This window comes from Microcaecilia unicolor, chromosome 12, assembly GCF_901765095.1.
Source record: "Microcaecilia unicolor chromosome 12, aMicUni1.1, whole genome shotgun sequence".
Classification (NCBI taxonomy): domain Eukaryota; kingdom Metazoa; phylum Chordata; class Amphibia; order Gymnophiona; family Siphonopidae; genus Microcaecilia; species Microcaecilia unicolor.
In genome coordinates, this window is record NC_044042.1 from 29,831,460 (window position 1) to 29,855,926 (window position 24,467).

General features: G+C 45.5%; 1 protein-coding gene and 1 long non-coding RNA gene across 2 annotated transcripts in view; one reads left to right on the forward strand and one right to left on the reverse strand.

The window, feature by feature from the left end:
* The window catches only part of INAVA (innate immunity activator), a 73,707-nt gene extending 56,166 nt beyond the window's left edge, over positions 1-17,541 (reverse strand). The window contains exon 1 of the mRNA XM_030220888.1: positions 17,498-17,541. The gene's annotated coding sequence lies outside the window, so the exon portion shown is untranslated. The remainder of the gene's footprint in view (positions 1-17,497) is intronic.
* Positions 1,077-16,160, forward strand: LOC115481610. The gene is made up of 3 exons (XR_003943980.1): positions 1,077-1,088; positions 11,838-11,840; positions 16,074-16,160. It is a non-coding gene; the product is annotated as an uncharacterized LOC115481610 (long non-coding RNA).
* Positions 17,542-24,467: the final 6,926 nt, after the last annotated feature.

A 24,467-nucleotide genomic window follows, 5' to 3' on the forward strand; every position in this document is an offset into this window, starting at 1 on the left:
TTTTTCTCTCTCCCCTGCCCTCCCCTCTATGTCCAGCGATTCTTCCCGCGATTCTCTCCTCCCCTCGATTTGTACCTAAATGTTCTCTGGCTGGCGCTGGCTTCCGTCCCGTTCGTAACATCCCTCCTGACATCAGCTCGCCTCCAGCGTTCCCTTCCCTCTCACTGTTCTGCCCTCCGACGTCATTACGCCTTGACGCGAGGGCAGGACAGCGAGGGGGAATGGAACGCTGGAGGCTGGCCTGACGTCAGGAGATGTTACCAACCCAGGCAGTCAGACATGGAAAGTTGGAGGTGCAAATTATTATATAGGATGAGGTCTCATCAGAGTCTTATACCGAGATAGCACCTCCTTTTTCCTACTGGCCATTCTTCTCCCTATGCACCCAAGCAATTCTTCAAACTTTCACCATCACCTTTCCTACCTGTTTGGCTACATGTGATCACACCCAAGTCCTGCTCCTCTTTCATGTAACAGAAGTACTTCACCCCTAAACTGTACCACTCCCTCAGGTTTTAGTAGCCTAAATACATGACCCTGCATTTTTGGGGATTAAAATCTTAGCTGCCAAATTCTGAGCCATTCTTCAGGTTTTGCTAGGAACTGGGGCCAATGCAAAAAGTTTGCATTAAGAGCCATGCGCTGATGGCTGGTCACATGGCTTCTAATGCAACTGTAGCTTTCAGGTTTTGCTCGAAATGCAAATTTGATGCACATAGAACTTGTGCCCAGGAGATCACGCCTGATGCATGTCCACACCAGTTTGCACTGAGGGCAGCTAGTAGTGTGTGCATCAGCTGGAATGTTTATTCTGTGGATAAAATATCAGCATCGCAAACATTCCCGAGCATTACATTTTATGCACAGAACATTCCAGCGCATGTGCAGATACAGCGCATGTGCAGATACAGGGTTTTTTTCTGCTCAGACCTGTGTGCAGAACTACCGCCTCCCCTGTTCTGTCTTTTTCTTCACATGCTGTTCATGGAAGCCAAGAAAAAAAATGTTACTGATATTGGTCACAGCACAAAGAAGAAACTGGCATTAAATCCTCACAGACACTACTGCACAAAGACGCCTAATGGTTAGTGCAGCGGGCTTTGATCCCCAGTGTGGCTCCTTGTGATCTTGGGCAAGTCACTTAGGGCCCTGTTCACTAAGCCACACTGTAGAAATTCAAACTTTTTAGTGCACGCCAGGGGCGTAGTTACGTGGGGCCACGGGGGCCTGGGCCACCGTAGATTTGGCCCTGGACTCCCCTGCCGACGACCCTCTCAACCCCCCCTCCCGCCGCCAACCTGGTGTCGCCATCTGCTACCTTTGCTGGCGGGGGACCCCAACCCCTGCCAGACTAGCTCCTCTTCTTCCTTCGTTCTGTTTCTGACGTCCTGCGACGGCAGGAGAGGGTTGGTAGCGGGAAGGGGGGGTTGAGAGGGTCAGTGGCGGGGGGGTAAGTTGTTGGTGGTGGCGGTGGGGGGGTCGGTAATGCCATGGGGGGGTCGGCAATGACGGAGGGGGTGTTGGCAGTGCCGGGGAAGGGGGCTAAAATGTGCCCCCTCACCTCGGGCTCTGGACCCCCCTCCCACCGAAGTCTGGCTACGCCCCTGGTGCACGCTAACACTAGAGACACCCATAGGAATATAATGGGTGTCTCTATCATTAGCGTGTGCTAAAATGTTTGAGTGCCTACAGCACGGCTTAGTAAACAAGGCCCTTAATTCTCCATTGCCCAGGTACAAAAACTTAAGATTGTCAGAGAAAGTACCTGCATATAATGTGTACAGCGCTGCATATATCTAGTAGCGCTATAGAAATGATTAGTAGTAGAATGAGCTAACCCTTCTACACCTCCTCAGTTCAAGTTCCTACATTGTGCTCATCTTGCAGTCTTCTGCGCAGTTTCTCATTATCGTTGATTTTAATATGCTGTGTGCTGCTGTCTAATGCAAGGTTTTGTACAGGATTAGTTTCTGTGCAAAACCCTTTTCTGTATCGTGCAGATGTCATGCTGATCATACTCTACTATCCACTATCTTTGTGGACTGGTCCCTCTGAGTGCTAACTGTTAAGGTTTGGTATTAGCCTGAATTTTTTCTATGAAAGATGCCCTCTGATATCTTTCTGCACTGCCTGAGAGTCTGGGCTGGTCTAGTGCAGGAGAAACTGGAGATGCAGATGTGAATCCTGCTCCAACCCTATCTGACACTGTGGAAGTTGCTTAACGCTTCCAAACGTACAGCAGGATTAGAGCATCTGTTCCTGTTTGAAGAAGTTTAGAAACATAATGTTATTACCCTGGTCAGTGAGTCCAGCAGCAGGCTCACCAAGGACCTGCTACAGCTCTTCAGCAAGTCAGAACTGTGAAACACATTGGTCTGGGTACTGAGACTATTTACCGGCTCATCTCAATACTCCCATCTCTTTTCAAGGAACAATTGAATATTTTTACTGCTGTAATTGTCTACAGATCATGCTTAATTTATTCTTACTGTATTGGGAAACAAAATGGGAGCTGGGCAGACTTCTACGGTCTATGCCCTGATTGTGACTGAATAGATAGGGATGGGCTGGAGTGTAAATTTTAAGGAGCTTCGACGTTAGCTCCAGAACTTAGTAAGGATGTAAAAAGAATTGAAGCAGTGCAAAGAAAAGCTACGAGGATGGTATGGGATTTGCGTTACAAGACGTATGAGGAGAGACTTGCGGACCTGAACATGTATACCCTGGAGGAAAGAAGAAACAGGGGTGATATGATACAGACATTCTAATATTTGAAAGGTATTAATCCGCAAACGCACCTTTTCCGGAGATGGGAAGGCGGTAGAACGAGAAGGCATGAAATGAGATTGAAGGGGGGCAGACTCAAGAAGAATGTCAGGAAGTATTTTTTCACGGAGAGGGTGGTGGATGCTTGGAATGCCCTCCCGCGGGAGGTGGTGGAAATGAAAACGGTAACGGAATTCAAACATGCGTGGGCTAAACATAAAGGAATCCTGTGCAGAAGGAAGGGATCCTCAGGAGCTTAGCCTAGAATGGGTGGCAGAGCTGGTGGTTGGGAGGCGGGGCTAGTGCTGGGCAGACTTATACGGTCTGTGCTAGGGCTGGTGATTGGGCGGCCGGGATAGTGCTGGGCAGACTTATACGGTCTGTGCTAGGGCTGGTGGTTGGGCGGCCGGGATAGTGCTGGGCAGACTTATACAGTCTGTGCCAGAGCCGGTGGTGGGAAGCAGGGATAGTGCTGGGCAGACTTATACGGTCTGTGCCAGAGCCGGTGGTGGGAGGCAGGGATAGTGCTGGGCAGACTTATACGGTCTGTGCCAGAGCTGGTGGTGGGAGGCAGGGATAGTGCTGGGCAGATTTATAGGGTCTGTGCCAGAGCTGGTGGTTGGGAGGTGGGGATAGGGCTGGCCAGACTTATACGGTCTGTGCACTGAAGAGGACAGTACAAATAAAAAAGTAGCACATATGAATTTATCTTCTTGGGCAGACTGGATGGACCGTGCAGGTCTTTTTCTGCCGTCATCTGCTATGTTTACTATAGTACAAGAACAGTGCTGGGTAGACTTCTGTGGTCTGTGCCCTGAGAATGGCAAGGACAAATCAAACTCGGGTATACATATAAAGTATCACATACCATGTACATGAGTTTATCTTGTTGGGCAGAATGGATGGACCATACAGGTCTTTATCTGCCGTCATTTACTATGTTACCGCCTTGAGTGAATTCCTTCAAAAAGGCAGTAAATAAATCCTAATAAATAAATAAATTACATCTTAGCTGACTCTGCATCTCCCCGTTCCTCATTTCTAATTCTAGATCTGTCTGTGACTCTCTGTGATTCAGGACAAGTTACTATCTTCCGTTACCCTCTCCCCGCCCAAATTAACTGCATAACAATAATACTGGCCCAACTGTTTACTATTACCAGTGGTGGCCTCCGGACTTGGATAGACTGAGGTAAATGGTAACCTGGGTGCTCAGGTGCTGGAGATATTTAGGGATTTGGATGGACTGAGGTGATGGTAACTTGGGGGCTCAGGTACTGCAGATATTTGGGGACCAGATTATTTTCTGGTTGAAAGGAAATTTATATCTGTGGCATTTTAATCCAATGATCTTGTCCATTCTTCTGTACTACTACTACTTACTACTACTTAACATTTCTAGAGCGCTACTAGGGTTACGCAGCGCTGTACAATTTAACAAAGAGAGACAGTCCCTGCTCAAAGAGCTTACAATCTAAACCACAAGGGACCAAAATGCTCACCTGTGTCTGCCTGCCTTTGAATCACCTTACAGCACTTAATCTTGGCTGGGGTGTGTCTGTCTTGTTGTATGAGAGACATCTGACTGTGTCTGCAGTCTGAGAGGCTGTTCCCCACAGGTGGGTAAAGAGGAATGTGATATGAAAGAAAAGCATAGCAAAGTTCATCACCTGTCCCACCTCTGTCCCCTCCTGTGAGAGCTGCTGCATTCCGTTGCTACTGTGGATTTCCAAAGGCAGTTCATACTGCACCCTCTTGTTTTAGGGGGAAGGGGCAAGGGAGAGCAGCTCACTCACTCCCCCCTCAGGGAATCACCCAGGTAACTGCTGTACCAGCTAAACAAAAGCGACATCTGGAGAGCAGGGAAGAGAGAAATAGGGCCCAGCCCACTCTCTGCCCTTTGTTTTTGTTTGTTTAGGGTGGGCTTGGGGGAAGGGAGAGGGGGAAGGAGACCAGGCATCTAACTGCATGCACACTGGAAAGTGAAAAAGACACATCTTTAACAGGACAAAAGTAAATCGCTGTGTAATTGCAAGTTGGTGGGGGAGGACCTCATTTCTACAGGAAAGAGAAAGGAGTTGCCATCGTCTTCCGACCAGCTTAGTGGTCATAGAGAAGCGATACTTTGCTTTATCAGGCAGCTAAATTAGGTAGAGATATTTAATCTTTAACAGCACAGACATCAGGTTATGGACATTTTAGACAACTACTTAAGACATTTGTTTTTGAATTACGAAAGGAAGTACTAGTTTTTAAATCATGAATTGTTATTGTATTCCTGGGTTGTCCAGTTTTTTGTGTGTAACCTGCATCGAACTGCGAGGTATTGCGGGCTATAAAAATAAAATGTTATGTTATATTATGTTAAATGACAGCTGCATGACTGCTCCGTGCACCCCGTTCTGCCTGCACCCGGGGAGGACCGCCCCCACTGTCCCGCCCTTCATACACTATTGGCGGGCATCAATATGCATGCAAATGAATACCGATATATATGCACAGAGGTGAATATATACTCACTAACCCCCAGATTCTATATATCATGCCAAATAAATTGACAAATGAGTTCAAAAACATCAATAATTGGGTGCTAGCAACCAATTACTGATGTTAATTGGCAGTCTTAAACATTTGCGTGCACATCCACTGTGTGCCTAACTTCAATCATGTGCATCTGAAAAGGAGGCATGGCCAGGTGGCGTGTTGGGACATTCCAAAAAGTTGCGTATAAATTCACAAAATTTGTCCACAGTACGCCTAAATTGGGCGTCGGCATTTATACCTGCGTTTAGCAGGCGTAAGTACAGTGCCCATAAGTTAGACATGGGATCCGTGCTGAAGGCTGATCTATAAACTGGTGCCTACCAATGGCGTAGCTACGTGGGGCCACGGGGGCCTGGGCCCCCATAGATTTGGCCTGGACCCTCCTCCCACCGAAGTCTGGCTATGCCCCTGGTGCCTACATCGAATGGTGCATAGTTTGAAGCTGGCATAACCTTGGGTGGAGCGTGGATGGGGGTGTACAGTTACACACACATATGGGGTCAATATTTATCGTTTATTTTCTATACCGTTTCTTATTGCATACACAAACCAGAACGGTTTACATCTTAAACAATAAAATATCAAAATTTAAAATAACATATAAGAACTCCATTAATTTGACAGGAAAGCACAGCAAGCTAAAAACATCCATTCTAAAGAGTAAAAAACATCAGTGGACAATCCATTCATAACAAGTTTATATAAGCAAACATATGATTTGTTACTGCATATTTATTCTGCCCATGTTCCCCTTTTTCATCCCAGATTACTTTCAAATGTATTCTGAAATAGATGTGTTTTTAGAAGTTTGCGAAATTTAACATATGATTCTTCCAATCTAATAGTTTTAGGAAGACAATTCCAGAGAGAGGGAGCTAGAAAGAAAAAAAGCTGAATTTAAAGCCATTTAACCTTGCTGGTTAAATCACTAACCAGTCATTTTCAGTAGCATTTAACTGATTAGCATTGCTGAAAATGACTGTTAGTTGAGGAGTGGCCTAGTGGTTAGGGTGGTGGACTTTGGTCCTGAGGAACTGAGTTCAATTCCCGGCACAGGCAGCTCCTTGTGACTCTGGGCAAGTCACTTAACCCTCCATTGCCCCATGTAAGCCACATTGAGCCTGCCATGAGTGGGAAAGCGCAGGGTACAAATGTAACAAAAAAAAAACCCCTGAAAAACAGTTATTTTGGGGGCATTTTGATGGGTGGAGTCAGCACTTGGCTGGTTAAGTACCAATACTCAGATTTAACCGGCCAGGTTAATCACATAAACAGGACTGCATAAAAGTCACCTATCTTTACGCAGTAACCCACAGTCGGTTCACTGCTGAATATTGCAGCTATGTTAGATGGCTCTGCAAACCTGGAAATTCAAATGACGAAGCCCAAAGATGGCCCGGCATTGAATTTCTGAATTTCACCGGCAGCAGAATACCGACCTCATAAATTACAGAATATAATTAACAATTCAGGTGTGAGCATTTATCCTATAAAAGGAAAGCCAGCGCCTGATTTCTTTCACAGAATATGCCTCCAGTAGGTGCGTATAGGCTCCCCTTTATAGAGCTGCCATCCAGATAATTTGCCCAGAGTCAAACAGAGCCAGTGACAGAGCTGGGATAAGGTCTCACATTTTAGGCATTTGCCAGACTGGTCATGGTTTCTGATAGTAACACTGGTCTCTTTCCCTTGTATTAGAGAGCTTGTTCTAACACAAGGCTCTGTTGTGTCTCCTTTCCTATGACTTAAGAGGAATTATCAGAATTACCATTCTGAATCAGGTGCCAGTGCTTCAAGGATCGGTTCTGGGGCTAAATTCCGTTCGATATTTTTGTGAGCAATATTACCGCCGAAGGATTCAAATGAAAAGCTTGCCTTTTTACACTGATAAAGATTTACAAGAGTGAATTCCCTGGAGCGTGTAGACAACATGAAAAGTGATTTACACACATTGCAAGAAGTGCAGTGATGCACTTGGGATGTAGAATTCTCTAAAGAGCTACACATTATAGGAGGAAAGACGAGAGAACTGACCTGAGAAGATGCCTCAGGATGACAGTGTTTGAAAATCTCAAGGTGGTGAAACAAGGTGACACAGCAGTACCCAAAGCTAGAAGGATGCTTGGCAGTATAGAGAGGGGTATAACTAGGAGGTAATAATTTCTCTGTACAGATAACATAGTAACATAGTAAATGACAGCAGAAAAAGACCTGCATGGTCCATCCAGTCTGCCCAACAAGATAAACTCATATGTGCTACTTTTTGTGTATACCTTACCTTGATTTGTACCTGTCCTTTTCAGGGCACAGACCATGTAAGTCTGCCCAGCACTATCCCCGCCTCCCGCCACCAGCTCTGCCACCCAATCTCGGCTAAGCTCCTTAGGATCCATTCCTTCTGAACAGGATTCCTTTATGTTTATCCCACGCGTGTTTGAATTCTGTTACCGTTTTCATTTCCACCACCTCCCGCGGGAGGGCATTCCAAGCATCCACTACTCTCTCTGTGAAAAAATACTTCCTGACATTTTTCTTGAGTCTGCCCCCCTTCAATCTCATTTCATGTCCTCTCGTTCTACCGCCTTCGCACCTCCGGAAAAGGTTCGTTATAGTATTATAGTGCATTATAGTATTCTGGATGTTACGTACAAGTGAGTTACTACTGAAGAAATGGTAGCACAGTTATGGATTAAGGGATGTTGTTTAAAGGTGAAGGCCGACCAAACTAACAGACAACACTGTAGCTAGTATGGTATGTGAATAGGATTTCAGGAAACAGAACATGAGATAACAGAAATGTAGCAGGGAGATTTGGGCTGTAGAACATGAGAGAGAAAGATGATGAGTGAAAGAATGAACTAATGTTTTATGAAAAAGCTTTGTATGGAAACAGTATATAAGCAGTAGCCTGATCAGTAAATGTTTGGAGACAGTCTCAGCCAATACTTTTGTATAAGCAGAACTGTACTCCTATGAGAAAAATTATTTTAATTCTGTATGTTCTATTGGTAAGTTAATAAATTGCTTTTCTCATACATGTGGCCTGGTCTTTTATCATTCCAATCTTTTATATGTATGGTTATTGGGATGGTGGTAAAAAGACCCAAATCTCTTATTTACACTACTTACCTGTAAAATACTCACTAAGCAAGACGTGTGAATAGCGCTTAGACAGGTGTTTACCATATGTGTGTGTATGTGCACACATACATTCAAATATGCCATTATTCTAATTATTTACATAAATAATAGGGGCATAAATGTATTTTAGAGACTGACCCTCCACATGTGAAGGTATTCCCTAGGGCACAGATGCATAAATCACACTACCTTGTAAAATATACACACAGTCATGTAACAAAAAAAGAAAATCGTGCAAGGGTCAAAGGAAGCGTAATGCCAGCGTCTGTTTTATAAAGGGAAAGGGGATGAGACTTGATACGCTGCCTTTCTGTGGTTACAGTCAAAGTGGCTTGCATATTATATTCAGGTACTTATTTTATACCTGAGGCAATGGAGGGTTAAGGGACTTGCCCGGAGTCACAAGGAGTTGCAGTGGGAATTGAGCCCAGTTCCTCTGGTTCTCAGGTCACTGCACTACCCATTAGGCTTCTCCTCCACATAGAAATAAAAAAGTCTACACAGTAAATCTATACTGTTTCATATATTACGTGCCATTGTGGGGAGGGATGGGCGAGGGCAGAGGGGTCAACTTTTCAAAATGATTAGGGGTGCTAAACTGTAAACAAATTGCTCTCACTGGACACAGCGAAGGCGTTTGCTCAATATTGTGGGTTCTCAACGACACAAAATCACCACACCAACCCACCCAGATATCAAAATACACCTCGGACACTACCCTATCTAACACCTTATTCTCTAATTCCTCACCCAATCTCTGCTTATTACTGATTGTATCTAAGATCCTGTCATGACTATGTCATAACAACACTCTGTGAGCCACATTGAGCCTGCAAATAGGTGGGATAATGTGAGGTACAAATGCAATAAATAAAATATATATATATATATATAGATATATATATATATAGAGAGAGAGAGAGAGAGAGAGAATGAATGAGTGTGTGTGATGTTTTTTTTTTTTTTGGAGGGGGGGGGGGGGGATTTGTCTTAATGACATCCCTTGAGAAGTTTCTAATTTGGAGTGAGATAGATTAATAGCTAGAAACAAGGCTACTTATTCTGGCTAGCTGTCAGCTTTGTACATTCTCAGTAGAAGGCTTTGATCAGGTTCTCCTCCCTCAATAAGGCAGTTGCAAGGAATGAGCTCATGACTCAAGGCACTGGAAGCTACAATTCAGTCCTTAGTTAAGGGTAAGATTGTTCCTATTTTTTTAAGACAATAAGGTCGAGAAGCTTTAGATGTGTTCCAATATAATTTTTGGGGTCAAAATTTAAAAGCATTTAGGGGAGTAGTTATCAACATGGGCTGTCATTAAGGCATGTTATTTTACCACTAACTCTTGCTATTTTGCACAGGTCACATTTTATACAGCAAGACCTAGTTAATAATAACTGGGGTTTATAGTAAAATAACACATTTTAACAGTTAACACATTGATAACTTCCTCCTTTAAGAAAAAAGAATGTCTCTAGAAATCAAAATCAATACTATATATAATAAAAGTGAGCCAAGTATAGGACAATCAAGCCATAGTGACATCACTGATGAGGTTGGCTCTTAGGTATTGGTGGAATGAGGCATTATGACATCACAATATCAGCTTCTGTTACTAGACACTGAAAATCCCAAGGTTTTAAGACAGGAGACATCATGATGTCAAAATGTTGAAGTTGTCTCCCCAGCGCAGCAGCCATACTTTGTGACCCCAAACATTTGCAAACTTGCCTATGTGTGCTTTTTTTTTTTGACAGCTTCCCATATGTAACCCGAGGTATTTTTCCATCTCTGGGGGGGGGGGGGGGGGGAGGGGAAGAGTCCCCCACAGCTCGGCCCCAAGGCTCAGGCAGAGCTGGCACTGCCCCTTTCAAGCTCCCCATGGCTCCAAAAGCAAGTCTGCCATTCCGGAGTGCCCGCACCTGTGGCTCATGCCCCAAGCCCCCCCCCCCCCCCCCAGGATCTGAAAATGGCAATAGTGTCTAACACATTAGGAAAAGAAATCTCTAACTCAGGTACTTGTCAGCCCTCTCCTGGAGGCACCGACATAAATGCATCTCATCATCCGTATGATAAATTCAATCTCTTTAACACTGAGCCCATCAATTTCTGTACAAAGAGACTGAGGACCAGAAGTGTCAACAAGTCTGCTCTATTTCCTTTCTAGTAGGCGGCCATGGATCCCTGTTTACCTTTACCTTTTATTTAAGAGCAAACGTTACAGATTCTAGTGCCAACTTAGGCCAAGTGGAGCTGGCACCAACTCATTGGCAAGTGCTGTGGGAGCTCCACATAGAATATTCTCAGATTGATTCCCAGATAAAGTCCTGGGTTAATTGAGGCTGGACTGGGGCAGAAACAATGTTCACAGTTCTTGGGGGAGGGGGTTGTCGTGGTCATTAATGAGACCATCGCCTGTTAGTTGTATTTAGTGTCCACGTTACAAGGTGTGGCTAATTCAGTTAATATAATTTGCAGTTGTTAAGCATGTTTCTACTAACTGCAAGAAATCATGTGAACTGTGTTGGATAAAGAACTGCCTTACAGGGTCAGTTTGGAGGTCCATTACAACAACAACAACAACAACAATCATTTCTAAAGCGCTACTAGGGTTACGCAGCGCTGTACAATTCAAACATAGAAGGACAGTCCCTGCTCAAAGAGCTTACAATCTAAACGACAAGAGAACAAACTAAGGACAAGTGAACAATCTAGAGGACGAGTGAACAGTTAATCTGATAGGGTGGATAGATTGGGGCATTCTATCTATCTCGAGCGGTTAGGCGCCAAAGGCAGCATTGAAGAGGTGAGTTTTAAGCAGAGATTTGAAGATGGGTAGGGAGGGGGCCTGGCGTATGGGTAAAGGAAGATTATTCCAGGCATAGGGTGAGGCAAGGCAGAATGAGCGGAGCCTGGAGTTGGCAGTGGTGGAGAAGGGTACTGAGAGAAGGGCTTTGTCCTGTGAGCGGAGGTTGCGGGCGGGAACATAGGGGGAGATGAGGGTGGAGAGGTAGTGAGGAGCCGCGGCCTGAGTGCATTTGTAGGTAAGGAGGAGGAGCTTGAATTGTATGTGATATCTGATCGGAAGCCAATGAAGTGATTTGAGGAGAGGGGTGGTGTGAGTATAACGGTTTTGGCGGAATATAAGACGTGCAGCAGCGTTCTGAATGGATTGAAGGGGGGATAGATGGCAGAGTGGGAGGCCGGTGAGGAGTAAGTTGCAGTAATCGAGGCGAGAGGTAATGAGAGCGTGGACGAGAGTTCTGGTGGTATGCTCAGAGAGGAAAGGGCGAATTTTGCTGATATTGAGAAGGAAGAAGCGACAGGTCTTGGCAGTCTGTTGGATATGCGCAGAGAAGGAGAGGGAGGAGTCGAAGGTGACTCCGAGGTTGTGGGCAGATGGGACGGGGAGGATGAGGGTGTTATCAACAGAGAAAGAGAGTGGAGGAAGAGGAGAAGTGGGTTTAGGAGGAAAGACAAGGAGCTCGGTCTTGGACATGTTCAGCTTCAGGTGGCGGTTGGACATCCATGCCGCAATGTCGGATAAACAGGCCGATACCTTGGCCTGAGTCTCCGCAGTGATGTCAGGTGTTTCTGTTTCCATCAGTGGCCAATCAAGATCACAAGTACCTATCAGTATCCCAAATCAACAATGGATTCCAGCTCATGTGCAGATATAAAGCTGTGGCTTTGTGGGGTCAGACGGACTGTTCTAGTGCTTCTACAGAAAGCTTTTGAACACGCTGCTGATCTGACACACTCTCTATAGGTCTATTTTCCTTTTGGGGATAAATGAGAACTTAAAAAAAAAAAACATAGGCTGTCAAATACTAACCGATTATGTGCTGATGTGTTTCAGAAGCCTGAAACATTTGTTTTCACTGCTACTGACTGTCAGACAAATAATTAGTTTTTGGAGTGGTTTCAATTCTGAGCTATATCCAGGCCTGTTTTAGTAGAACCATTTACTTACTTCTGAAGTTATAGCAATAAGTGTTGAACAAAGCAGCAATACAAGGTACTGCTTAAAGACCAGGCCAGCCTAGCCTAAGCTGAAACAGCTGAACAGAGTGGGAGTGTCATTCACTAGAACCACCTCTCATGATGAAAAAGTGTTCCAGTTTGACTTTGAATTCTGGCTCTAGCTTTTCTGCAGACTGTGACTACTTTGATATTAAAATATTTTACAGATAGAGGAATTAGAAAAGGTATAGGGAAGGGTGATGAAAATGATAAACGGGATGGGATGACTTCTTATGATGCAAGGCTAAAGCAGCTAGGGCTCTTCAGCCTGGAGAAGAGATGGCTGAGGGAGATATGGTACAGGTCTATAAAATACTGAGTGGAGTGAAATGGGTAGGCATGAATCGTTTGTTTATTCTTTCAAAACATACTAGAACTAGGGGGCACACAATGAAGCTACTAAGTATTAAATTTAAAACAAACCAGAGAAAATATTTCTTCACTCAATATGTAATTAAACTGTGGAATTTGTTGCCAGAGAATGTGGTAAAAGCAGTTAGCTTAGCAGGGTTTAAAAATGGTTTGGATACTTTCTTAAAAGTCCATAAGCCATTATTAAGATGGGAAAATCCACTGCTTATTTCTAGGATATGCAATACAACAATTAGTACAAATTGTGGTGTGTATATGTACTTGCGACTTGTTGCTGCGTTTAATTCTTGTTCTTAGGGAAAGTATCATACAGTCGTAGGGGTCTGTTCCACACTCCGCCAATTATGGCGTACCCCAATTTCCCCGTCTCATCTGCTCGCAACCTCGGAGTCATCTTTGACTCCTCTCTCTCCTTCTCTGCGCATATCCAGCAGATAGCCAAGACCTGTCGCTTCTTCCTCTTTAACATCAGCAAAATTCGCCCTTTCCTCTCTGAACACACCACCCAAACTCTCATCCACGCTCTCATTACCTCTCGCCTGGACTACTGCAACTTACTCCTCACCGGCCTCCCACTTAGCCATCTATCCCCCCTTCAGTCTGTTCAGAACTCTGCTGCACGTCTCATATTCCGCCAGAACCGATATACTCATATCACCCCTCTCCTCAGGTCACTTCACTGGCTTCCGATCAGATACCGCATTCAATTCAAGCTTCTCCTTCTTACCTACAAATGCACTCAGTCTGCTGCCCCTCACTACCTCTCTACCCTCATCTCCCCTTACGTTCCCGCCCGTAACCTCCGTTCACAGGATAAATCCCTCCTCTCAGTACCCTTCTCCACCACCGCCAACTCCAGGCTCTGCTCATTCTGCCTCGCCTCACCCTATGCTTGGAACAACCTTCTTGAACCCTTACGCCAAGCCCCCTCCCTGCCCGTCTTCAAGTCTTTGCTTAAAGCCCACCTCTTCAATGCTGCGTTCGGCACCTAACCCTTACCGTTCAGTGAATCCAGACTGCCCCAATTTGACTGCCCCTATCGGACCGACCGTTCACTTGTCTATTAGATTGTAAGCTCTTTGAGCAGGGACTGTCTCTCTTTGTTAAATTGTACAGCGCTGCGTAACCCTAGTAGCGCTCTAGAAATGTTAAGTAGTAGTAGTAGTAGTATATAATCACAGACGATCCCTTCCTCCTCCCTCTTTTTTTCTTTACAAATTTTCTGTTTTATGACTTTTTTTCTCTCTTTTTCTTCTTATCCTGTTTATTTGTGTTTACATATGGAGGACAGTATCACAGGGGTACGCCATAATTGGTGGAGTGTGGAACAGACCCCTACGACTGTATGAGACTTTCCCTAAGAAAAAGAATTAAATGCAGCAACAAGTCGCAAGTACATATACACACCACAAAATTGTTGTATTGCATACTGGATTAATTTGTAGTAGAATTTTGCCATACGATTTGATCAGTATTTCTAGGATAAGCAGCATAAAATCTGTTTTACTGTTCTGGGATCTTGCCAGGTACTTATGACCTGGGTTGGCCACTGCTGAAAACAGAATACTGGCAGATGGTCCTTCGGTCTGTCCCAGTATGGCAAAGTTTATGTTATGTTTTTATTTATTTACTGCATTTGCTTATGTTATGTTGAGTGATGTCATCACTAGACACATCAAAAATCGGGCCAGCTGCCAGCAACAGGTCACTTCCAAAGAGGCAAACCTCCTTTTCCTCTGCATGACAAGGATAAAGCAATCCCAACGCAAAAAATATAAACGAATGCATTAGGTAGTAAACTCTTGTATCACACACTAACAGAGCCTCGGAGGTAACTCTTTTTACACAGGGTACACAGCCCTTGGCTTTACCTAGCTCATCTTCTGCTCTATAAATATGTATGTATACAAACATTAAAATTCAAATTTCAACATTAAACATGGCGTTTTTGTTAGGGCTATCATCCTGATGCAGAGTTATCGAAACATGGCTGTGCTGGTGATGGTCCTAATACGACTGAAATTAAAACGTGGAAGGAATGGATCCATGGAATCTTAGCGGAGATCGGGTGGCGACCCTGGTAATTGGGAAGCAAAACCAGTGCAGGGCAGATTTCTACGGTCTACACCCTGATCGAGACTGAATAGATAGGGATGGGCTTGAGTGTAAATTTTAAGGGGCTTCGTCAGTCGTTAGCTTCAGAACTTTTAGTACGAGGAGTGCTGGACAGACTTATACGGTCTGTGTGCCCTGAGAATGGAAAGGACAAATCAAACTCGGATATATATATTATATATATATATATATATATATATATATATATATATATATATATAAAGTATCGCAGCACATCAAGTAAAATGAGTTTACCGTGATGGGCTGACTGGTTGGACCGTACAGGTCTTTATCTGCTGTCACTTACTATGTTACTATGGATTGAGGTTATCAAGCTTAAACAATGTTGAAATTTGGATTTTTATGTTTGCATAATACACTTCACACTAATATTTATAGAACAGATAAGCTAGGTAAGGCACAAGGGATGTGTACCCCGTGTGTAAAGAGTTACCTTACCTCCAGGCTCTGCTAGTGTGTGATGCAAGATTCACTACCTAACATACTCATTTATATTTTTTGCATTGTGATTTTTTAATATATCACTTTGTTTTGCCCCCCCCCCCACATTTAAAAGATCTTTTGGGATTCTAATTTGTGAAGGATAAAGCAATGGCAGATAAGGGGCATAAGGCCAATCTTGTCTGCTCAGTGTCAGCTTTGGTGTAATGCCACAGACTTTAGTCAATTTCTCATGCAGACATTCATATATTCATACGTGGGATTCTAATGAAGATTTGCTCTTTAGCTGTCCATGTAGGCATCACATGTGTGAACACAGTACAAACAGCTGAAGGGCAAGGTGGAATAAATGACCCACCTTTAGTTCATAGCAATGAGTGCAAAATTTGAAGTAACAATATAGGAGAGGAGTAACATAGTAGATGACGGCAGAAAAAGACCTGCACGGTCCATCCAGCCTGCCCAACAAGATAAACTCATATGTGCTAGTTTTTGTGTATACCTTACCTTGATTTGTACCTGTCTTTTTCAGGGCACAGACCGTATAAGTCCGCCCAGTACTATCCCCGCCTCCCACCCACCAGCCCCGGCACAGACCGTATAAGTCTGCCCGGCACTAGCCCCGCCTCCCAACCACCTGAGTGGGTTATAGCAGTGAGCTGAAAATCAGTGAAGGTGGGTTCAAATCCCACTGCAGCTGCTTGTGACCTTGGGAAAGTCACTTAACCCTCCATTGCCCCAAGTACAAAAAAAATTGATTGCAAGCCCCTCTAGGGACAGAGAAAGTATCTGCATATAATGTGTATAGTGCTGCGTACATCTAGTAGCGCTATAGAAATCATTAGTAACAGTAGTAGCTTTCTTTATAAACCAGAATGTACCATTTGTGTAGAATCGGAACCCCATATGTGATGTTGTAACCAGAGGTTCTCTAGGTCATACACATGCCTTTTGGGCAGCATTTGATTAGATTTTGTTTCTTAACTCTGCTTTTGAAGATTTGTTGCTAAACTTGCTTAGACCTTGAGTCCTTCCCACATTAAAAAAAAAAAAAAAATCAAAGAAAACCGCCTGTGAAACAAAGACTGAAAGAAAGGCATAAGCACTGCCCTGATAAAATGCTATCTGGTTTAAAGGCAGAACTGATGAAATCTTGAAACTCGGCCAACTATTTACTCACCACCTCACATTGAAATCTTAATTAAAACACAGATGTATTCACATCTTCAGAGACCGTCAGAGTTTAAAAAACAAAACAAAAGTCTTGTGAATCATCTGACTCTAGGTTTCCAGCTTTATCAAAAGTTTACGTCCCCTAAGGAGTTTTTTTTTCCTGGACACTGAAAGTTTTGTATGAAATTTAGACACCAGCTCAGTCACGAGTACTTCTCTCATCTGTGAAGGGAACATATGGGCAGAGCAACTTATGTACAAGAAAGAACCCTTGTAGCACAGGGACAAATATCTCCCAGATGTTTTGCAAAGTGTGAGGAAATTGCCAGATTGGGCAGCTCCTGTGCTCCCACTCAATGGCTTCAATATGCCCTGCCTCTTACCTGCGCCCACCAGTCTGTGCATATAGTTTCTCCCTTTGTTTTACTGGTCTTCTTTAAATATACTGGAGTTAGCTCCACGTGAGCGGTTTTAAAGAAAGGCCAGAGGTATCCTACATGTAAATGCAGTCAGAGAACACTCAGAAAGGGAGAAGGGGTGCCAATGACCAACCCTAACGCCTGTTAATAAAGGTCCCCCCCAAAAAATGATTCCCCGCCCCCCCCCCTTCTACACAATGCTCTAATACCCACTAGGACTCCTAGAGCGCATTCTCTCCAGGTAAGTCCCCCAGACTGCCCTTCCCCCCTACAATCCCATAACTTTAAAGCCTTTCAAACTGCACCTTTCCTCTCAAAACACTGACCCTCGGGGTTTCCAGTCCATGCTACACCGACCTGACGAAGAGAACGGGACGCTTTAACCTTTAGTCCAACTAAAAAAGTGTGGTCTGCAACCGAGATGAGCAAAGAACTTACAGGCTATACCTTCCAACAGAAATTATAAATTATTAGCTCCACTCACCTGTTGAAAACAAACCGATCCTCCCGTTTTTCTCTCTTCTCTCCGCCTCCCACCCAGACTTGCAAAGTATCTTCTCAAGTATTTCATTTAACTTCAGGCATTAGCCGCATCTCAAATGCCCAAAAGCTGAAGACATCTGTCTCTGGAACAGACCAATCTCCCAAGGAAAAAAAGGGGATACTTTTCTATTATGCTTGTTCGAAAGCTAATTGATGGTACAGTCGAATGTTGTATTTTGACATGGAATACAGAGTTCTAGAATTCTGTGTATCCCACAACGACCCTGAAATCATTTCGGTTGCTCCTCTGCTATATTTAAGAGGTTCCCAGCTCTTTGCATCCCCTTTCTGCCTGGGATGCAACGGCCCGTGTCTGGGGGGGGGGGGGGGGGGGCTGAACTCAGTGAATCAGAGGGTTGCCTTGTGCAGGACAATGAGACCCCTGCCGAGGCCTTTTCTTGTGCCAGACCTTGAGGTGAAAACTAGAGAATGGAAGCACAAAGTTTTTTTCACATCCTTCCTCTGAGAAGTGTGTAAGGCATCTGCCTATTAACGCTGCATTAGTGATGGATTACTAGGAGCCGGAGGGGCAAAGCCTGATGCCTGTCTGGGCAACAATTAAAACCCTGCTGACGGGAATATTCACAGGATCTTTGCAGGAGAGGGAGAGAATTTAAAAGCGCAGTGATAATTCACTTCAATAAAATCACTTTGAAGTTTAATTTCTGCAGACAGAAATTGGTAGAAGGTAGCATGCGTGTGAAAGTTGGGCTCAGTAACACTGGTCACAAGGGTGCCAGCAGGCTCCAGTGTGTGCTGGCTCACCATTCCCATCTAGAGTTTGGTGTCTCCAGCTGCTATAATTTGCACATACCATGACAGGAATGAACCCCACTTTTGAGCCAGCGTATACTGTGATTGATGATCTCAGTCTCTCAAATGTACTTGCATTGTGCCAGGAGCCCTCTGAGTTCATTAGGGGGACTAGGCTGCTCACTGTAGAAATCAGCTGGCGGTAAACGCCAAGAAGTCCATAGGAATATAACGGGGGAGTCGGCGTTTACCGTCAGCTGATTTCTATCCTGAGCTAAAAACATTACTGCGGCTTAGTAAAAGACCCCCCCAGATGTAATATCTTCAGGCGAATTATCAAGTGTTTTTTTTAATCTGGCTTGTGGTACCCAAGAAAATTGAGGCCCCAGTCAAAGGTCAGGTGCTAAAGCCAACAGCGTAGACCCCATAGTGGAAGAACAGTGCAGAAACCTAGCTCTCCAATGCTCAAAAAAAAAATAGTATTCAAGTTATACATGCAGTATGAAACCGAAAGCAAGGGGGAGGAACATGCCTGGCACATACGCACAAGAGTTTCGCGGTAAGCTCAGCTCTTGTGCACATGCCCAGCCAAGCACACAACAGCGCCGTTCTTCTGTGCTTTTAAATATAAGCATTTCAAAAATTGTTTTCACTTGAAAGGCTCATATTTAAGCACAGAAAAACAGGCGCCAATGTGTGCTTTCACTTTCTGTTTTGCTCCCACACATTTATTTGTTTCTCACTATCAGCATTTATAGGCCACATGGGCTTCCTTTTGCTTCTAATTTTGCAAAAACTGAACTTATGTATGTTGGAAAAAATTTAGATCATTGCCTACAGTTTTGAAATATCGAGGTGTCGATTTACATGTATAGTCTGTTATCAGGGCCGGTCTTAACAAGTGCGGGGCCCTGTGCAGACCAATTTGATGGGGTGTCATCCTAGCCCCGCCCCCACCCTAGCTCCAGGGCCCGCCACCCCTCCCTCTGAGCTCCAGGGTCGGCCACCCTTCCCTCCGAGCTCCCTCCGAGCTCCTGGGCCATCCCCTCCGAGCTCCAGGACCATCCCCCCTCCCTCTGAGGCCCCCCTCCCTCCCTCCCTCCCAGCTCCAGGGCCCCCCTCACTCCAGGGCCCCTCTCCCTCCCTCCCAGCTCCAAGGCCCCCCTCCTTCCGAGGCCTCCATCCCTCCGAGGCCTCCCTCTGAACTCCAGTCCCCCTCCCTCTGAATTTTAAAAGTTACCTCGTCGGGTTACAGGCAGCGGCAGGTAGCAGCAGTGAAAAGCGTGCGAGCTCAGTGCTTCAGGAGCCTTCCTTTCTCTCTCTCAGCTCTGGTCCCGCACTCATTTCCTGTTTCCACAAGGGCGGGACCAGAGCTGAGAGAGGGAAAGGAAGGCTCCTGAAGCGCCGAGCAGCTCGCACGCTTTTCACTGCTGCCGCCTGCCGCTGCCTGTAACCCGACGAGGTAACTTTTAAAATTCAGAGGGAGGGGGACTGAAACTCGGGCGGTCGGGGCAGAGGTCGCCTCGGTCGCCTTGCCCTAAGCCCGGCCCTGTCTGTTATTAGAAATTTGGGTGTGATGTTAGACCATAATTTAAGTATGCAAGCACAGATAAATCATGTGACATGTGATTTCTACTTACATACTTCCTTAGGGCCCCTTTTACCAAGCTGCGGCAAAAGGGGGCCTATGCTGGTGTCAGCGCGTGTTTTTGACGAGCACCAAGGCCCCCTTTTACTGCAGTGGGTAAAAGGTAGGACCCTATTTTTTTCAGGAAATGGCCGTGTGGTAAGTGAAGCACTTGCTGTGTGGCCATTTCAGAGGGGGGGGGGGGGGGAGCCCTTACCACTACCCATTTAAGTGGCAGTAAGGGCTTCCATGCTAACCCAGCGGTAACTGGGCAGCGCATGACACTGTCCAATTACCGCTGGGTACACACCGGCACTACAAAAATAAATATAGTTTTGTAGCACCGGATATCACGCTGTGCTGGAGGTAAGATCTACCGATGGGCTGCTGTGGTAGCTTGATGTTGCTTCCTTTTTAGCGAGCGGTAAGCCCGCGTTGGGCCTACTGCCGCTTTGTGAAAGGGACCCTTATTTATTTATTTATTTTGCTCACACCTTTTTCAGTAGTAGCTCAAAGTGAGTTACATTCATGTACTCTGCTTTTTTTCAGTTACATTTGCTGAATAGATTGAAGAGTATGATACCAGTGAGTGATTTTTGAACAGTTACATAGTAACATAGTAGATGACGGCAGAGAAAGACCTGCACGGTCCATCCAGTCTGCCCAACAAGATAAACTCATATGTGCTAGTTTTTGTGTATACCTTACCTTGATTTGTACCTGTCTTTTTCAGGGCACAGACCGTATAAGTCCGCCCAGTACTATCCCTGCCTCCCAACCACCAGCCCCGCCTCCCACCACCGGCTCTGGCACAAACCGTTTAAGTCTGCCCAGCACTAGCCCCGCCTCCCAACCACCTGAGTGGGTTATAGCAGTGAGCTGAAAATCAGTGAAGGTGGGTTCAAATCCCACTGTCTACAGAGGCTAGTATTATTGCGGTTAGATTATTGCAATTCCCTTTATTTGGGTTTGAATTCGACTAAAATACAGGCTTTGCAGATTGTGCAGAATGCTTGCTTACTTACAGGAACAAAGAGATCTGAGCAGGTCTCACCTACTTTAAAATGTCTATGTTGGTTGCCAGTGAAATTTCATGTACAGTATAAAATATTGATATTGATTCATCAATGTATATATGGTGCTACTCCGCAATATTTCATGGATTCTTTGATTATGTATGAATCACAGCGAGATCTTCATTCCGTGTCGAAGAAGCAGCTATCTGTGTCTGACTGTCATTTTTCAGAAACACGGAATCACACTTTTTCGATCGCTGAAGGGAGCTTGTGGAACCATCTGCCAGGTTACCTGAGACTTTGAACTGACTATCAACAATTGAAGAAATTGTTAAAACCTTTTTCATTTTGTAAAAGCATTTCTTACATAAGGACAAGTCTATTTCTTTAGCAGTTATCCCTATTTTCTTTTGTTTTATTATGATAATTGAGATTTGTGATGTCTTGTGATTTTAATATATGTTTTGATATTATGATATTATGAGTGTTCCTTTTTAATCCACTTTGATATTAAAGCGGGATATAAATCTCTGAAATAAATAAATAAGATACAATTGGCAGTTTACAGTGAGAAATTGTGAAGAAATCCTCTCTTGAAAACTTTCAATGTCACCCCCCCCCCCCCCCCAAGCTGGCTGTAAATTCCCAGCGTTAAGGGCAGTATTTGTTTCTGCTCTGAGCATTGAGAGGGAATATCAAATGACCTCATTAACATCCGTCTGAGTATATTCTGCGCACATTAATGTGTGCTAGTCCGGCGCTAATTGCCTCTAACGCTGGAGTTTCACTCAGCTTTTAATCCACACTAATAGCGTATTTCTGCAGTAACAGCATACACTGATTTCAGGGTTAAACAACACAGAAATTCCAGTTAGTGGGCACGGTATGGATAGGAATTTTGCCTTCAAGTTAATACCAATGTTGTTACTATTTGTTAACTGCTAATGTGGCAGAAAGTGAGGTAGGGTCTGCACATCAGTATCAGCTGTGCCATTATGGAGTTCCTTTCTATTTTTGATTTTACATTTTTTAGATTATTGTGAACTGCTTAGATCCTATTGCCGGCTTGTGTCTTGTCTTTAACGTCGGTGAGCCCTTAGGTCCTGCAAGGCCCCGAAGGACCTCGGAGGACAGCCGTGCAACCCCGAATCTTCACCCACGGCGACCGCCGTTCACCAGGGGTTGAGCCCCCAGCTGCAGGCGGCCAGCAGGACTGCTGGAACCGCGGGGTTGACGGACTGACCTGGCTAGAGTCGGGAGTAACGGGCAATCAGCAACCAGCAGTCAGGCGCAGGGCAACTCCCTGGGCAGGCGGCTAGCAATCGGTGGACAAATACAAAGCACAGTCCCTGGATAGGCGGCTAGCAATCCGTAGTCAAGTATAAGCACAGTCTCTGGATAGGCGGCTAGCAATCCGTAGACAAGTATAAGCACAGTCTCTGGGAAGGTCCAGGAAGACGCAACACGGAACCCCTGCGCAGGCTTCGGGAACAGAACCTGAAGCAAGGATGTCAGCTAGATTCCGTCTTTAAATATCGTGCCACCCCGCCCTCGTGGGAGAAACCCACCAATCCGGCCCTGGGAGTCGGCAGAGCCCCTCAGATTGGCTCTGCCGATCTCCCAGGTGGAGTCTCCGCCTTGGTCCTCCAATCCGGTGCTAGGTAGGCGGAGCTCCAGAGCCCCCCAGCTCTGGAGCGAAGAAGACGTCGGCCCTCGCGTACCAGCGCCGCCATCTTGGGCGGCGCGAACCTCGTCCCGACCTCCTGCACCCAAGAGACCGGCGTTCGCCATCGCTGGCCGCCGGTCCCAGCCTGACCCGCCAGTCCTGCGGCAGCGCCGGCCCCCACGCAGGAACCCCCCGGCCGTCTTCTCACGCCACAGAGACCACTGGCTCCCGCTCCCCGCGGCGGGAGAGCAGGTAGGCGTGCGGGACGCGACACTTGGCGGTATATTAAGTTTTAATAAACATAAACATACAATATGTGCATTAACAGTCATTTCACTGTGTTAACTTGCATGAGGAAGTTTTGCACCTAAATGTTTTTAACTGTGGCTAACACATGCTAGGTGTAAAATCAAAACGTCAAGACACCTGAGTAGATAGGCCTCCGCTTTCTGATTGGATCTTTTGGTACATTTGGGGGGGGGGGGGCTTTCTTATCACACCTTTGCAGACCACATCCACATTTTGCTTGTCTGTCTAAGTTTTATCCATCCTGTGGTCTCTCTGCCACCATCTCTTTCATTACATATTTTTGTCTTATGGTGAATATCTCCAATCTAGACTGCTACAACTGGCTATTACGGTAGATTCTCTAGTTGAGCCTTCAAACTTGAGCCTCAGGGCCCCTTCTCCTTTCCTCTCCCCTCCCCCCTAGCAGTCCAGTATCTCAGCATTCCCTCTTTTCTTCCCATTGGCCAGCTTTCCCCTCCCTGCCTAATCTAGAGTGGTCCTATTTCCTGCCTCCTCCCAGTGGACTACAATCTCCTCCTCTCTCTCTTCTGCTTCTCCTCCCCTCTCTCTCCCCTCACAGCAGTCCAGCATCTTAGCTCTGGAACTCTTTGCGAGAGGATGTGGTAACAGCAGGTTTTTTTGTTACATTTGTACCCCGCGCTTTCCCACTCATAGCAGGTTCAATGCGGCTTACATATTATATACAGGTACTTATTTGTTCCTGGGGCAATGGAGGGTTAAGTGACTTGCCCAGAGTCACAAGGAGCTGCCTGTGCCTGCAGTGGGAATTGAACCCAGTTCCCCAGGACCAAAGTCCACCACACTAACCACTAGGCGACTCCTCCACTAGCAACATTCCATGTAGAAGCCTGCCCTTGCAGCTGCGCAGGCTTCTGTTTCTGTGAGTCTGACGTCCTGCACGTACGTGCAGGACGTCAGACTCACAGAAACAGAAGCCTGCGCGGCTGCAAGGGCAGGCTTCTACATGGAATGCTGCTAGTGGAATAGCAACATTAACATTCCATCTAGAATCTCCAATAGTAGCAACATTCCATGTAGAATCTGAAATAGGGAAAGGGAACTGGGACTTGATATGCTGCCTTTCTGTGAGGTTTACATAGTATATACAGGTACTTATTTGTACCTGGGGCAATGGAGGGTTAAGTGACTTGCCCAGAGTCACAAGGAGCTGCCTGTGCCTGCAGTGGGAATCGAACCCAGTTCCCCAGGACCAAAGTCCACCACTCTAACCACTAGGCCACTCCTCCACTCTGGGTTTAAACAGGGGTTTGGATCTTTCTTAAGTTTATGCTCCCCCCTCCCCCCACCTGGTTGTCCAGCATCTCCACTTTCTCTTTATCCTGCTGTCCCTTGCCATAGCAGCCAGGTGGAGCAGCCAGAGCTCATAAGCAGGCCAGCAGCTAAACAACCAGGGCTGGTGGGGAGTGCATGGGATCCCATTGAAAGCTGCTGTATTTGTACCCACTCTATAAAAGAAAGTATGCGCCAGAGTAGAGGTGGGGACACTGCAGGCCTCTAGCACACAGGTGCTGAGGCCCTG